At 31.1% G+C, this 17,243-nt stretch overlaps 1 protein-coding gene and 2 non-coding genes across 4 annotated transcripts in view; 2 read left to right on the top strand and 1 right to left on the bottom strand.

Moving 5' to 3' along the window:
- The window catches only part of LOC111628029 (3-hydroxyacyl-CoA dehydrogenase type-2-like), a 41,787-nt gene extending 26,576 nt beyond the window's left edge, over positions 1-15,211 (top strand). The window contains exons 6-8 of one of the 2 annotated variants that reach the window (XM_023371748.1): positions 1,926-2,208; positions 11,852-11,922; positions 15,161-15,211. The gene's annotated coding sequence lies outside the window, so the exon portion shown is untranslated. Of the gene's footprint in view, positions 1-1,925; positions 2,209-3,647; positions 3,785-11,851; positions 11,923-15,160 lie in introns of those variants that run through there. The other variant, XR_002757105.1, reaches the window with a different exon arrangement.
- Positions 9-90, top strand: Trnal-aag. Its single transcript has one exon. It is a non-coding gene; the product is annotated as a tRNA-Leu (tRNA).
- On the bottom strand, positions 404-485 carry Trnal-aag. The gene has a single exon. It is a non-coding gene; the product is annotated as a tRNA-Leu (tRNA).
- Positions 15,212-17,243: the final 2,032 nt, after the last annotated feature.

Raw genomic sequence — 17,243 nt, 5'->3', positions numbered from 1 at the left:
AATACTCTGGTAGGGTGGCCGAGCGGTCTAAGGCGCTGGTTTAAGGCACCAGTCTCCTCGGAGGCGTGGGTTCGAATCCCACCCCTGCCAGTGTTTTTTATTTGTCCTTTCCTTTTTTTTTTGTTGTTGAATTACTGTATTTACATACTAAACCTTTGCATACCAATATTAAGAAATAAATAAACTTGTTTTTGCTATCAAACTACGCTAAACCGAATTCTATCATTTATTATTATATTAGTAATAATTAATTTTGAAAAAGTACTGAACTTATAGAAATAATATATAAAAATATTACTATACTAGATTGTAGTATATAAACAATCTAACAATGCAAAATAACGTGCAACATTAAAAAATCTCTCTCTGTAATAAAAAATTCTCAAGTGAAAGAAAAAAACACTGGCAGGGGTGGGATTCGAACCCACGCCTCCGAAGAGACTGGTGCCTTAAACCAGCGCCTTAGACCGCTCGGCCACCCTACCACGTAACATTAACTTTAATAAAATTATAATTATTTCAAGTTTTTATATTTGTAGCTCTGACCTATTTCCATTATGTTTTTTTTAATCCATCGTGACATTCTTAACAGCCATAATTATGATATACCACTTATAATTTTGATGATTTAAATTTAACCAAACATTGCAAGGATATTAGTGAAAAATTCATTCAAACAGGGTTTTTCAGCATTGCACGAGTGTATTCATATGGTGCATCTTGTTCCAGTGCTAAAAAGATCGATACTTAAATATCCAAAGACAATAATTAATTCATTTAAAAATATCACGATAACAACAAATTAGTACATTAATAGCAAATTTAGTAACCATTAGAACAATTAATAGCAAAATAAATCATTCAACAAAAGGAATGTGACAATCGTACGGTAATTCAGTGACAATATCTAAGTTTTCAAACATCAGATCAAGATTTAAAATCACGAAAATGATCTTTATAAATCATATTGTTATACAAGATGCAAATGTCTTTTTAATTAAGGGCCAACATGATGCAGTTTGTTAAGTGATAGAGTACAGCGGCAATCCCTTATACTCATGAATATACTGTGTAATGGTTATTTCATACAGGAAAACGAGACGAAACACACGAAAAACAGATTTTATGAAATTTTTATGAAAACAAGACTAACGCATAAGACGATTCTCATTGTTATTCGCCACATGAAGCAGATCAATAGCGTAGTTAATTGTCACAGACCATCTGGTCTTGCTTGACTTAATGACATGAACATGGCATATTTCCATGCATATCAGCATTCAAGAATTCGTGAAGCAGCTGGTCTATGTGGACTAAAGCAGAGACAAATACACAAATACATTATGTCGCCATGACATGTTCTCTTTCTGATGTTATCTTCAACCAGCGTAACATGCAGAGGATGCCATATAGTGATCTGAGTGGTTCAGCATGACGTTAAATGGTGATCCCGTATTTATTAACGACACCGTGAATAGTAATCAATATCTGAATATTTTAAATACGACAAAGGATGAACGGCTTGATGACTTGCCATTGGCGCAACATCATTAGGTTTGGTACCAGATGGTGTGCCACCTCATTCCCGAACAGACGTAAGTCAGTAGCTCGCAGGAACCGTTGTATAGAACTACATGGGCCTATTTCATGGTCACCAAGTTCCTCAGACTTGATTCCTATGGATATTTTCTGTGTAGAATGACCTAAAAGCTACGGTATACGGGTCACCTAAACGCATAAAAATTAGTAAATCGTTTCGAACTCGGACTTACACAACGGATATACTCTTACCATTTTGAATACTTTAATTAACCATCCTTCCATTATCCGATAATAGCTAGGATGTTTATTTTGTATGACTATAAATTTAGAAACGATGAATTTAGCGATTAAAAATATAGTTATCTTTTTCTTCAATATTTTAGAACTTCCGAAAACAATTCACTCCCTTCCGGGATATGATCTGTAAATTAAATAAGACTGCGATGAAAATAATAGCTTGTGAGAAGTTTTATGAAACGTAACTTCAATTTATCAAGAGTTGGTTTTAAAAATTACAACATAGTTCAAAATTTATTCAGAACTCAATGCCCTTTAGCAGTTTATATTGGGAGGAAAAAAATCAATGATTTAATTCTTTTCAACAGACCATAGTAAAATATTTTCATAAAGGAACTGATGAAATTCAGCTGAACAAAATTGTATTCGGTAAGTGTTGGAAAATGGTTTTTATTTTGTTTTATTTTTTTATCTCTAGTAAATTGAAGTGTAATCTTTATAAACAGACAAAAATTTAGCAACTGTTTTGAAAATGTTTACCAAGTTTTCGCGTATAATAAATTTCGAATTTTGAAGATGGAAAAACACAAAATGAAATTTAAAAAGTGAATAATTATATTAAAAAAGAAATTTAATCCTTAAATATTCAGTTAGGTGAAATTTTAGGTGGAAAAGACGACAATCTGCTGTTCTGAGAAATCCAGGATGAGGGATTCACATCGGATCCTTAGAACTCTTTCTGGGATATTTGATTTCATTTTTACTGTATGTCTCGTATGACTCTCACCACCTGCCCATCCCATTATAAGGTCTGCCCATCCTGGTCTAATTCAGAATGAGTATGAAAAACGGCTTTCTTATTGTTACCAAGAAAAGTTCGGAAAATACTTTTTTTATACAGTACTTTTAATTATTTCTACTCTGTTAGCACCTGAGAGTTTTTAAACAAGCTCATCGTGGATTCGGACAAACCAACAATTCGACTACCTGATGTGAAAGATAAGGCTCGACATATCTGGTACGACTACTCCCTGAAAACTCCTGGGGATTTTCTGACCAGTCCGAATTCATTTCAAAGCACTGCCTTCCAGACTGGTAACACTTTAACTGCTTTAGTTATCAGGCTATTTCTCAGAAAAATACCCAAAAAATTTGTTGTAAATTACTTTATGAAATATAAATTTCAAATCATCATACAAATAAATAATTTTTTTTAAAGTTTGTTTTTCTTTTGTCGAATCTTTAAGTGCACATAAAATTGTCATACTGCAACAAATAACACTTGTTTTTTTCTTTAAATACTGTAATTCATTTTGTACAAGAGACAGAAACATATCTTTAAATATACATATCAAAACTCGAGATGTAATTTATAAATATTTCAATAATATTCAACTAGATTTCAGTTTTTTCATCTGTTTTTCATCTTTTTTGCTTAATAAAACATAATTTAACCCACAGAAAAAAATATTTACTTCGAACTCAAAATTTCTGAAAATTTTATGGATTGAACCACCCATGATATCTGAGGATTCGATTCGAATTTGAACCCTAGTCGACCGGATGGGTACCGCTCTGGAGAACCGAGATCGAATTCGGACGGGTCGAAAAAACACCAGGAAATTTTGGGACGATCCATCCAGATGTGTCGGACTCCGTCTCTTACACCTCGGACGCCACACTGTGGGCCATAATGGACTTGCTAGAAAAAGCCGATAGCAAGAAAAGAATTTTAAAAATATTTTGTAATAAATAAGTATTTGTTAATAAAACTTTAATTATCAGTAAATATCGTAATAATAAATATTTATAAAAGAATTTTTTGAATCTAGAATTTATTTTTTGGCAATATTTGGTTATTATATATAGCCAAGACTAACGACAGTGAGAAAAGTAATCCGGCAGCCCATTTCTCGTAGCGAATATTTTGTATTCGCTTTGAATCTGTTAATGGTAGAAATTTCCAAAATGGACTGAAGATATCGAGTAAAATTGTCGTTTTAAGGTAATGTGTACGCAGCATTCAGTTATGTTATTATCAATGACAGTTATAATTGTGATAAACAAAGAAACAAACTTTTAATTAAGTTGTTCTTTTTTATATCGATTCAACTTAAATGATCAATTGATAAATTTTAACAATACGCACTTTGTTCTACTGTTGTAGGACTTATAACATTTTCAAGCAACTGTTAAACTCTGATATTTATTTGACAATTATAAACTACATACATCATACCTGTATTATACAAATATGAAACTACTTTCCTATTTGTTTAACAATATTTTCGTTAACCACGTAGGGTTATGTTGAAAAACATAAGGCTATTTTCAGCCCATTTCAGCATAAGGCTGGTCTCCATCATCTTGGATGACCTCTTTCTCCTCTTCACTTAGATAATTATAGTACAGTATCAGTTTTGGTAATCTGTTGTTGTTCATTCTTTCTAGTTTTAACCATTTTCTTTGGTATTTCATTTTGTATACTGTTTTTTATTTACAGATGTACAGTTTTGAGATATAATGCTTTCAGTATAATTAAACTATCTCCTTTCCAATTTACTGTAGCTAATCAAATGAAACAAAAGGTAATATATAAAGCTGGCCTGATCGGCAAGTGTATTAATTTTAATGACTGAAATAATGTATTGCATGCTTGGAGGTACCATTGTGAAAAATTTGGGAAAAGTTAGCCTATATTAATTCACTCTGTACGTCTTAAAAAATATGTGTGACGGGTTATACATTTGTGAGTTTTAGTAGTTCTACTGTTTGAATTCGATTTACACTATGGGTTGTTCAAAATTTAAAATTGTTTTTTCTAATATTATTGTTCTAACGTTCCAATCTGGAATTTGTTAAAAAACCTGATGCGGACCTTGGTGAAGGCCAAAAACATTGAGTTTTTGTTAATATTTGTTATTGGTAGTTAATCGTTTTCTTTCATTTGCTTTTCAGTATAAAAAAATATATATATATTAAATGGCAGTTGTTTCATTTCAGCAGGTAACCAAAATAAATAAATAAAAATTTATTAGTGGAAATGGATAACAAATAATTCTAGGATTATTTAATAAGATATTGTGATAATTGTGTAATTTATTGAAATTTGTTAAGTCATATGTTTTTGAAGACCAGAGGGTGTTAAGAATGGAAGAAAAGAAAAAAGTGGGAAGAGAGTTTTTGTTTGAAATAAAGAACCTATTAAATGTTAAACCTGTTTTTTAAATCTAAACTGGTGTTATTTTGTGTATTCTGCAAGCACCCCACAGATATAGTATATAATATGAAAATTTTGGCATTAGTACAGATGACAGCAGGTTTCCAGAATTGACATGTTTTTGTTGTTTGAGGTCTTAATAGTAGTAATAATATAATAATATGCCTAATAATACTATGTTTTTCTGTTCTAATCTTTTATAAATAACCAACCTTTAAAGTGATGACTTATATATATCTTAATTCTTCCAAGGACTGGGTTATGCGTGCTGAAGACTGATTCCTAGCTTTTTTTCAGGTATACCCCTATAGATTGTTTTAAAACATAAGCAACCAACACCATGATTGTTTATCCCAGGGATTTTTATGTGGCCCACTTAATATTTTTATGCAGCCCGTTGCACTCTAAAGTTTTTAGGTACATTTTCATTTATTTTCATAAAGTATGTCATAAAATTATTCTCGTTTCATTGGATACACTTTGATATTGTAATGACGTAATTGGTGCTAGAAAACTGTACTACCCCACATGCATAACATACTGTTGTGAATCAATGGTTTTCATGAATGAAAAGAATTAAACTGCTGAAAGAAATAGGTTGAGTGATTTCCATTTAACTAACATTCTTAGAACTAAGACTAGTACCATAAAAGCAGATATTGATGATAATATAAAAGGAAGGCAATGTCAAAAATCACATTAAAGTTTTTTTTATTTTGTGTGACTATAATTTCTTTTTTACTGTCAATAATACAGTATTTTTTGTAATTATTTATATTTGTTATTAAAATTTGATATTCAAATGCTGAACTTTTTAAAAGCATATATTAATATAAAGTACCTTTTTGTCCTGCTGAATGTACCTAAATTTCTAATTTGGCCCATTAGGAGAAAAGGTTGGACAACCCTGGTTTATCCCTTCCTTATCTAAGATTCATGCTTTAATGCTAGAGAGCAAAAAGTGGCTCTAAAGAATAGATGTCCATTAAAAGATGGGAGAAAATGTTTTTGTTGAATAAACTTAAATCCAAACAAAAATATCTGATGTGTAAAAAAATTGCACCAAGTAAAAAATTGTGACAAGTTAGATGACATTCAAATTTTTAAAGTTAAGCTTGGCACTTCAAAGCAAAATGTAAAAAAAACAATATAGGTAAAAATCTTGTGAGTAAAGCTTCAAAATGCCAAGCTTATCTTTACAAAAGAAAAACTCCTAAGAAAAAAATTTGACTGTCATCCAACTTGTCATAGTTTTTTACATCTGATGTTTTGTTCAGATATCAATTGTTTTTTGGTTAATGATTGTGTGATTATCTCAAGATTAAGATGATGACATACAGTACAGTTCAGTTGGTGATTGGCAATGGCCACTGACCAAACACTTGAAACACTTTAGTAAAAATGTTATAAAAAGTTTTAATTTGCATAAAGTTGTTTTTTGTTATTCTGGATAACATTTTGAGGAAAATCATTTTTGATGAAATTTTATCCTAACAAGTGTAAAATTAAGCAATAAAAGTAAAATAGCTATATGGGGAACCCTGTGAACTTTGATTTATCAACCTGGAAGTTTCACAGGCACCTTACTGATAACAAGAAAAGCTTAAGTTTAAAATTTGAGCTTTCTAGATCTAGTAGATTTTTTTTTCTAGGAGCATCTTCAGTGCTGGATGAAGAAAAGAAGAAAATAATACATCTTTTTGGTGATTTTTTGCACTTTTCAAATTCTTATATTTTGGCAACCCTTTATAGAAAAAATTGAAATTTTGCACACTACTTTAGAAAACAAATATCTTTTGAACAAGATATTCAGATTTACTTTTGACATTTGGGGTTGGAGCAATTGACCCAGAAAATCAGCAACTATATATATTGTCAGTGACTTTTTCACTTGACAGAGTCATGGCAGTGACTCTGTCAAGTGAAAAATGTCTCTATATTTGCTGTGACTCTATATTTGCCAGATTGAAAAGTTTATTGTGATAGTAATATGGTTGGCAACCTATGGCACATGGGACGATTTTCAATGACTCTCTGATTGAATAGAAATGTAGTAAAAATTAAATTTTAATTATTATTTTTTGAATTCCTTTATAACCGGACCAATTTTGATACTATATATATAAAAAAATTGGTAAAATCGTATTGGCACCTGAAATAACACTATAACTTAGGTTTGGTACAGCACTGCTCAAATGTTGCCGACCCCTGTATGAACACATTAAGTGCTGTGTGTTGCATTTCTGCATCACATGCCATACATTGAAATTGTGCTATGTTGGAAAGAAATCACACTTAACCAATGTTAAAAACATATTTATTAAAAATTGTGAGTACTTTTGAAGACATAGCCTTTGTCATCAGGCAAAAATCGAACACAAACGTTAAAACATAAGAATAGAACATAAATGCAATGTATCTTTTTTTAAATTCAGTTAAGGCACAAGATTGGAAAATTAAATATTTAATAAAAATTGGAACAGTTAATAGAAATGCGATGCACATGAAAATATCAACAAAATAAAACTCCAAGTGAAGATCTCTAGAGTATGTACAAAGTGAAATGCTTAAATATTTCTATCCATAAATACAGAATATTGATGGTAGTGGTATTACAGGGTGAAAGTGATGTGATATAAAGATTTTTCCATAAGAATAGCATTTTTTTGTCACCACCACTTTTGTTAGTCCAGAGGGGCATGTGGCCATGCTCTAATACTCTTTTTGAAAGCTCAGTTGTGCAATGTTTTGATAAGGAGTTCCTCTTAGCAGAATAATGATACAAAAGAAAGCTGGGGATTTTGCCAAAAGACTTGGCCATAGTGAATTTAAATCCAGCAATGGGTAGTTTGAGTGCTTTAAAAGTAGACAACATTGTCTTTGGGAAGCTGAGGCAAAAGTGTGTGCGCGCCTCAAAGTGTTTGTCAGAGTGGATCAAGGAGCTCCCTTTTGTTCAAGGCTATGAGCCAGTGGATGTCTTCAGTATTGATGAAACAGGCCTTTTTTCCAATGTTTACCCTAAGAACAGTGATATTCAAGAGACAAGAGTTACTGAGGTGGGAAACAGTAAAGTACACATGACTGTACTCTTAGCAGTTAATCAAATTACAAGTGAAAAACTTTAACCACTGATGATTGATTGTTCTGCAAAGCCCAGATGTTTCTAAAAAATGATATTGTTTCCTATAACATACAATGCAAACCAAAAAGCTTGGATGACAAGTGAAATCTTCAGTGACTGCTTGAAAGGAATTGACAAATCTATGAGTTTAAAAAGATGAAAAAAATGTTTTTTTTTTTTAATTGATAACTGCAATGCATATTCCAACCTCCTACTCTAAAAAACATCACTGTAAGCTTTTTGCCTTCAAATACCACATCTAAGCTACAATTCCTCAATCAAGGGATCATTCAAAGTTTCAAAGTGGGATAGAGAAGATAACTCATTTGGAACTTCTAGATGCTATTGATGATGGAAATGCCCTTCCCATTATCAATGTTTTGGATGCTGTGAGGATGCTATTCTTGGAATGTTACAGATAAGATAATCAAGAATGGTTTTCTAAAAGCAACGTTTAAGCAAAGAAACAACAAGGAAGGGGAACAACAACAAAACACCATTGACATGATAAAATACATAGATCTCAGTGAAGTAAATTCAAAAGAATGGATAATCATCAAGAATAGACTTAATGTAGACATTTCATTTGTAGTTTTTTTGAATGTGGACAATTCCCTGGTAATATGTGGAATGCTCATAGATATGGAGATCATGGAAAGTGTGATAGGAGCTTTTGACGACAGTGATGAACTAAAGGATCAGATAGATCCACCTAAAGTTATTACCACAAAAGACATGGAAAAGGCCATTGAAATGTTGAGAACTTTCCTTGAATGTCAGGAAGATATTAGTCAGGATGCATTCACAGCTACTGCTTACCGATTGATGTACACTCACTCAGCATTAGTATATAAATCAAAAAGCACACCACCTTAATTTGCTGAGAAAAAATTTAATGTAATGCAAACGTTTTCAGCCAAATCAGTTGGCCATCGTCAGGCTAAGAACATTCGAATATAAATAAAAACGTTTGCTTTACATTAAATTTTTTCTCAGCAAATTAAGGTGTTGTGTTTTTTGATTTAGCTACTGCTTACCTTCAAAAAATTGTCCAGTCAAAAAAAGTCGGACATCAGAATTTATTGACCAACTATTTCTACTGACATGCCAAAAACATTTTTTTTTAACCTAATACATGTCTGTATTGTACATGTTGTTATATTAATAAAATACTGTACCTGAAATCAAAGCTATTACTGTTTACTGCATACAAACGTTTATATCTTGAAACCTATCTATCTCAAATTTTTTTCTTGTTCCCAAAAGATTTGAGATAGAATGGTTAAAACTACTGTTGAACCTGTCATTTTCCATTTAGAACTAAACATGTCACACTTGTTGCATGTCACAGCAAATTACTTTTTCTATTTTCATCTTTTAATATCACATGGATTTGTAAACTGGATACTGTTATATCAAATGCCTGAAAACAGCAAGAGTGAAAGTTGCTAAGTTTGCTTAGCATAAAGTCAACAATGAAAATATCCTTTGAAAATCTGTTATTTCAGCATCTGTCTGTTGAGGTTCAATCTATAGTGCAGGTTGAACCTCAACCTGCACTATAGATGATTACATACTACATAATCTAATGAGAATATTCTTTTTCTGTTGTTTTAATATCCATTATCTGTTTCTGTACCTGTATTTGGTTGTAACCATTATCATCTATAATGTGAAAGAAGGAAATATTTTCAGTAGTTCCAGTATATGTTTATATACAGGGTGGACCAAAAAGAATATACGTATTTCAAACTGATATATTTAGTAAACTATCGATAGTAGCGGTGTGCTGCAGGTATCAGAGGAACGAGTGCATTGTCTAGTTTGTCTCCAGATGTCAGTTGTGCTTGGTTACAATGACGTATTCACAGTTGTTGTAAAATGGCTACGCCACAGCACAAAAGCTTTTGTATTCTTGAGCTTGCGAAGTGTAATTCCGTGATTACAGTGCAAAGACGTTTCCGGTTGAGGTACGAAATTGATCCTCCAAATGGATGGAACATTCGCAGATGGTACCGTCAGTTTGTTGACACAGGTTGTGTATGTAAAGGAAAGAGTCCTGGCCGACCTCGTGTATCTGAAGAAAATGTCGCACGGATTCAAGCTGCTTACCAACGTAGCCCTTCAAAATCAACACGTCGTGCCAGTCGGGAATTGCAGCTGCCTAAAACAACAGTTTGGCGTGTTTTGAGACACAGGTTAGTTATGAAGCCCGGACCGAACTCCCGCTCGGACCCCGGTTCCCGGACACCTGGACGGAACTCCCGCCCGGACCATTGGATTGACGGGCAACTTGATGGACGGGGTCCATCAAGGACACCGTCTATGTTCCTCCACTACCACAGAACTTCGATGAGTTGAAGAACCGGATCCGTACTGTCATTACATCAGTGACACTGGACATGCTTAGTTGAGTATGGCAGGAATTTGAGTACCGGTGTGATATTGTTCGTGTCGCTGGTGGAGGACAAACTAGAGAGTTTCATAAATATGTGTCCCAAGTTCCATAGTTGTATGTCTTACAGTTTATTAAATATATCAGTTTGAAATATGTATATTCTTTTTGGTCCACCCTGTATAACTAATAGTACGAGGGTAGGCTGAAAAGTAATGCACACATGCTTGTAGAGCGTGAACGTAATGATTTTTAGAAGCGTGCCAGGTGGCATATGGAAGTAACATTCCCCCTCTATGTGTATGTACAGTTTGAGATTGTTGCATTCATTCAGTATATTTTGAGAAGTGGAAATATGGAGACGTGTTCTAGTGCTTTGTCAATGCGAGTTAAACAGCATGCTGTTATCGAATTTTTAACTGCTGAAAAAGTGACTTCTACTGAGATTCATTGTCATTTAAAGGCTGTTTATGGTGACAATGCTGCTGTTAGGTCTACTGTAAATCGATGGATAATAAAATTTCGTGGTTGCGAGCCTGGAAAAGCCATAATTGTTGATGAAACACGCAGCAGACGTCCGATCACTGCTACAGACAATTACCGTTGCCCCTCGTTGCAATGTTTAATTCTTCTCAGTACATACAGACTCTAAAACACCTCCAACATTGAGTTTGTCATGTTAGAGGCAGCCTGGTGCCAATAATCTTGCAACATAACAACACTCGTTCACACACCTTGCATGCAACTGAAAAGGCTCTGTGAAACCTGAAAGTTTGAACTGATTCCACATCCTTCTTATTACCCCAATCTTGCACCTTGCGATTTTTATTTTTTTCCTCTACTCAAGAGAGACCTCAAGGGTGATCATTAACACCTTGGACGATGAGGTGAAGGCAGCTGTCAAGTCCTGGATTCGAGAAAAGTCAGAAGAATTTTTCAGTGACTGAATGAAAAGACTTATTACACGTTGGGAGAAATTTGTTAGCCTTAACGGTGACTATATTGAAAAATAAATATATGATTTTGAAGCTTAAAAATTGTACTTTAATGCACCTTTTGCCCAATCTTGCTATTTGTTTTTGTTCATGTTCTACAAGCATGTCTGCATTACTTTTCAGCCTACCCATATATTTTCTGAATTTTTGTTTTCATAATTTATTCAGAATATTTATTGTAATATACTTGTGTATTTTTCAAATTAAAGATTTTATTATGAAACTTCATTTTTTAAAATTGAAACTGGATTATTCTTCATTGGATGATATGTTTTTATTATGAAATGTTGTAACTTTTAACATTATTTGCATAATTTTTGTAATATATAATTTTTTTCTAGTTTAAGATTTAAGAAACATGAATGTTGAAAAGCTGAATAAGTTGCAAGCCCAGGTTCGAATTGGTGGTAAGGTAAGTGTAGTCAATATGTATTTTTTTTTATAAAAGTAATTTAATGAGATTTTAATTTAAAATAGAAAGTATATAGAATTAAAATGCAGATTTATGTTTTGTTATAGTATTAGTGAAGAAAATGAACATAATGTAAATAAAACATTGTATTGAAATAATCTGACAGTTTATTGGGTATAAAATGTATTATATGATAATTTTTGAATATGTCACAATGTGGTATATTTCTAATTTAAATTTCAAAAGAATAATGTAAATTTTGTAAACAATAGATATATTTTTGTAATTGTCTGTATAAACATACTATGATTGGAGTTAGTAGTAATAATAAACACTGTTCAAATAACAAATACAGTAAAATTGTGAGGTTGAAGCTCTCTAAGGAAGAAACTTGCAAAAAGCTGGAAAATTACAGGATTTTGGCCTTACTCAAATTTTTCCTACAAAATATCCTAAGATGGAACCTGTGAGATATGAATGGAAAGCTGTCTGTTATTCTTTGGATTACTTATAACCTGTCAAAGGTGGAAACTTAAAAGAAAGTTATCAAGTTTGAGTTTTCTTTAGATCTTTTCTTTAAATAGAATAGATAAAAACAATTAAGATTTTTGTGTAATGACAATTTGCTTAACAATCTAGTTATAGGAACAGAACTCCGTTGATAAGTAATGAGTGAGCACATTAGAAAGGATTTAATTGAAAATGGAATTAATGAAAGTGAAAATTTACTTTAAAACTTATAAATTTATTAAATGTACAATGTGTTCTGCTCAAAAGTATCCAATTTGATATTGCTATAAAAATTAATGGTTAAAGATAAGTTTTTCAAAGATTTTGAGAGAAAAACTCATCAAATTTTATTGAAAAAATCATCACATCACTGTGTACTCCAGCAGTCACAGTAACCTCATCAAGGCAGGAGGCAATTTCCAGCTGTTATTGCTGTAGCATGTCCTGTCTCACAGTGCTGATGGTTGTGATGATGAACTTCCGAAAATCTTGAAGGTCTCCAACCAAAGTTGCATAAACTTTATCTTTCATGTAACCCCACAGAAAGAAATGTAAGGGGATCATATCAGGAGATCTTGGTGGCCAAGCTGTCATGCAAAACATGTGCTTTCTTGTGGCAAAGCCATGACTGAACAGTTATGCTTGCAGTTTGACTTCTGCACCATTTTCCAGTATGAAAAAAAAATCTCAATAAAACTTGATGAATTTTCTTACCAGATGCCACTTGTTGCTTTTATGTCTTAAACCATTCATTTTTTATGGAAAATTAAAATATGGTACTTTTGAGTAGAACACACTGTATATTTTTAAGTTCTAATTATTTTTGAATATTTTTTTGTTTAATATAATCAATAAAGTAATAATTTCAAAGTTTTCACAATTGATTGATTCCATCTTTATACAATATATCTAGTTTAAACTGAAGGATGCTTTAAACATTTAATTGGAGATTATTACTTAAAAAATATTGTTTGAAAGAAAAATAATTTTGTTTCTTAAAGAAAGCCTGGAAATTAATTATCAAAACATTTATTTATTAATATTTTTCAATACACGGTACCCCCTTGTTGTATCGTGCTTGTTGGGAGACAAAGAAAAAGTGTAATATATCTGGCAGTGTAAAATAAGTGAGTACTAAAAATTCTGGGCTTTTACTAAACAGATTATACATGCTATGGAATCTCTATCCTCTATTCTTTCATCAGCAAGTGTTTCTGATAAACATAAGCTTAGTTTTTCAATACTGAATTTTATTCGTAGTTACATCGTATTAATTGGTATTTATGTAAACTTCGATATCGTGAATGCCCATATAACATTATTGTTTCTTTAACAATGACATTTAAAGACAAACACTGTCAATATAAAACAAAATATCAGTTGCAAATTTTTCTATACAGTATTATATTTCATAATAAATCACTTATTAAAAATGCATGTATATTTTTCAATAAAAATTATAAATAAAGTAATTGAAAATTTAAAAAATAAATATTGAACATATAATAGAACATCAAAACTTATAAAATTAGAGTAAAAATTCTCTAAAAAGAAAAATAAAGTTACTACTGTGTAAAAATTTTAGAACTTTCCATTCAGAAATAAAGAAATTTTTTCCTTTCACATTATGCAAGTGAATTTGAAATGTCACACCTTAATATAAATTGATGCAATATCATTAATTCACATAAAGGTTTTGTTTGTTTAGATGACAAATTTATTGTTTTTCCTCTAGTGGTAGTTTCAAAGACAATGATAGGAATAAAATTCTATATTTCATTACAAAAAGAAATTTAATAGTGATTGATAATTTAAAATTTATTGACTGAAATGCTTTTAAAATTTGGTCAACCAAAAACAAAATTGCAATATATCTGAATTTGCAATATAATGAAGGGTTATCTATATATATATAAAAACGAATGTATGTTTGTCTGTCTGTCCTTCATGCATTACTACACCATTTATCCCGATTGTCATGAAACTTTGGGAAGTTGTTTAATACACTCCCACAAAGGTTTCTAGCATAGTATATTTATCCTATGATAGATGGCGCATGTGTATATGAGCATTTCATCGTGAGCATTTCAGCATGGTTAGGAGTTGAAACTTGAAATTTGGTACATAGGGTACGTCATGAGAATGCACACTAACAAGGGATGTTTTGAAATCCCCCCCACAGGGAAAGGAACAGGATTAAGGCTTCAACAATGAAGTGTTAAGAGAAAGCAAGGTGCAAGATTTACAGGCACAGATGCAGTTTTTTGTGTTAAATTGAACATAATTTTAGACCATCTAAAAATTTTCTAATTAGTCTGGAAACAGGGGAACCTAATTCTTGCATTCTGTGAAAACAGGTAAGATTGGCTGTAATGTAATAATCTTAATCTTTGCTATCGTTACTTTTTGCCCAAGCAATGCCAAGCTTATCTGCTAGCAGATTATAAAATAATCTTAATGTATAACATTAAATTTAGTTCATATTTGAAATTGTATAACTTCCTGAATGTGTGTGTGTGTGTATATATATAAAATTTGGTCATTTATAAATATTAAATTCCTGAAACTTGATGTATTGATACTAAGCCAAACAATTGACAATCATCATAATTAATCAGGTTATTAATATGCTATAATTAATAGCCTGATTAATTATGGTGATTGTTTGGCTGTTTCTTATTTATGTATATATTTGAATGGATTTTAAGTTATCATTTTAATCAATTAGGGAACAGCCAGAAGGAAGAAGAAAGTTGTACACAGAACTGCAACTACAGATGACAAGAAATTGCAAAGTTCTTTAAAAAAGTTGGCGGCAGGAGGCAATTTCCAGCTGTTATTGCTGTAGCATGTCCTGTCTCACAGTGCTGATGGTTGTGATGATGAACTTCCGAAAATCTTGAAGGTCTCCAACCAAAGTTGCATAAACTTTATCTTTCATGTAACCCCACAGAAAGAAATGTAAGGGGATCATATCAGGAGATCTTGGTGGCCAAGCTGTCATGCAAAACATGTGCTTTCTTGTGGCAAAGCCATGACTGAACAGTTATGCTTGCAGTTTGACTTCTGCACCATTTTCCAGTATGAAAAAAAAATCTCAATAAAACTTGATGAATTTTCTTACCAGATGCCACTTGTTGCTTTTATGTCTTAAACCATTCATTTTTTATGGAAAATTAAAATATGGTACTTTTGAGTAGAACACACTGTATATTTTTAAGTTCTAATTATTTTTGAATATTTTTTTGTTTAATATAATCAATAAAGTAATAATTTCAAAGTTTTCACAATTGATTGATTCCATCTTTATACAATATATCTAGTTTAAACTGAAGGATGCTTTAAACATTTAATTGGAGATTATTACTTAAAAAATATTGTTTGAAAGAAAAATAATTTTGTTTCTTAAAGAAAGCCTGGAAATTAATTATCAAAACATTTATTTATTAATATTTTTCAATACACGGTACCCCCTTGTTGTATCGTGCTTGTTGGGAGACAAAGAAAAAGTGTAATATATCTGGCAGTGTAAAATAAGTGAGTACTAAAAATTCTGGGCTTTTACTAAACAGATTATACATGCTATGGAATCTCTATCCTCTATTCTTTCATCAGCAAGTGTTTCTGATAAACATAAGCTTAGTTTTTCAATACTGAATTTTATTCGTAGTTACATCGTATTAATTGGTATTTATGTAAACTTCGATATCGTGAATGCCCATATAACATTATTGTTTCTTTAACAATGACATTTAAAGACAAACACTGTCAATATAAAACAAAATATCAGTTGCAAATTTTTCTATACAGTATTATATTTCATAATAAATCACTTATTAAAAATGCATGTATATTTTTCAATAAAAATTATAAATAAAGTAATTGAAAATTTAAAAAATAAATATTGAACATATAATAGAACATCAAAACTTATAAAATTACAAGTAAAAATTCTCTAAAAAGCAAAATAAAGTTACTACTGTGTAAAAATTTTAGAACTTTTCTTTCAAAAATATAAAGAAATATTTTTCTTACACATTTTGCATTGAGTTCAAAACTTTCAAACTTTTATGTGAATTGAGAATATTGTGTCAATTCACATAAAGGTGTGAAATTTCAAATTCACAGGAATTTGTAAATGAGAAGACAATACTTAAAACCAATAAATAAACAACTTTTAATGTCAAAAGGAAACAAATGATGATTGATCTGACCACCTGTTTTATTTATTTAGATTTTGATGAATTTATTATTTCACCTGCAGTGCTAGTTTCAGTGAAAACGTTAGGAATAAAATACCCTATTTTGTTGCAAAAAGAAATTCAATGGCTATTGGTAATTTAAAATTTATTCACTCAAGTGCTTTTAAAATTTGGGGACCAAAAAAAAATGCAATATATTCGAATATGTGCTATAATGAGGTGCAATATAATGAGGGGCTATCATAATTTCAACTAAATTATTATTTGTGTTTTATTATATTCATTAGTTTCTGTTTTTGATCAGAAGTTAAATTNTTTTACTAAACAGATTATACATGCTATGGAATCTCTATCCTCTATTCTTTCATCAGCAAGTGTTTCTGATAAACATAAGCTTAGTTTTTCAATACTGAATTTTATTCGTAGTTACATCGTATTAATTGGTATTTATGTAAACTTCGATATCGTGAATGCCCATATAACATTATTGTTTCTTTAACAATGACATTTAAAGACAAACACTGTCAATATAAAACAAAATATCAGTTGCAAATTTTTCTATACAGTATTATATTTCATAATAAATCACTTATTAAAAATGCATGTATA

Source organism: Centruroides sculpturatus, unplaced genomic scaffold (assembly GCF_000671375.1).
Source record: "Centruroides sculpturatus isolate CEXI.00-Female unplaced genomic scaffold, Cexi_2.0 scaffold565, whole genome shotgun sequence".
Taxonomy (NCBI): Eukaryota; Metazoa; Arthropoda; class Arachnida; order Scorpiones; family Buthidae; genus Centruroides; species Centruroides sculpturatus.
Note: the sequence above shows the minus strand (reverse complement) of the source record. Positions and strands in the feature narration are given on the sequence as shown.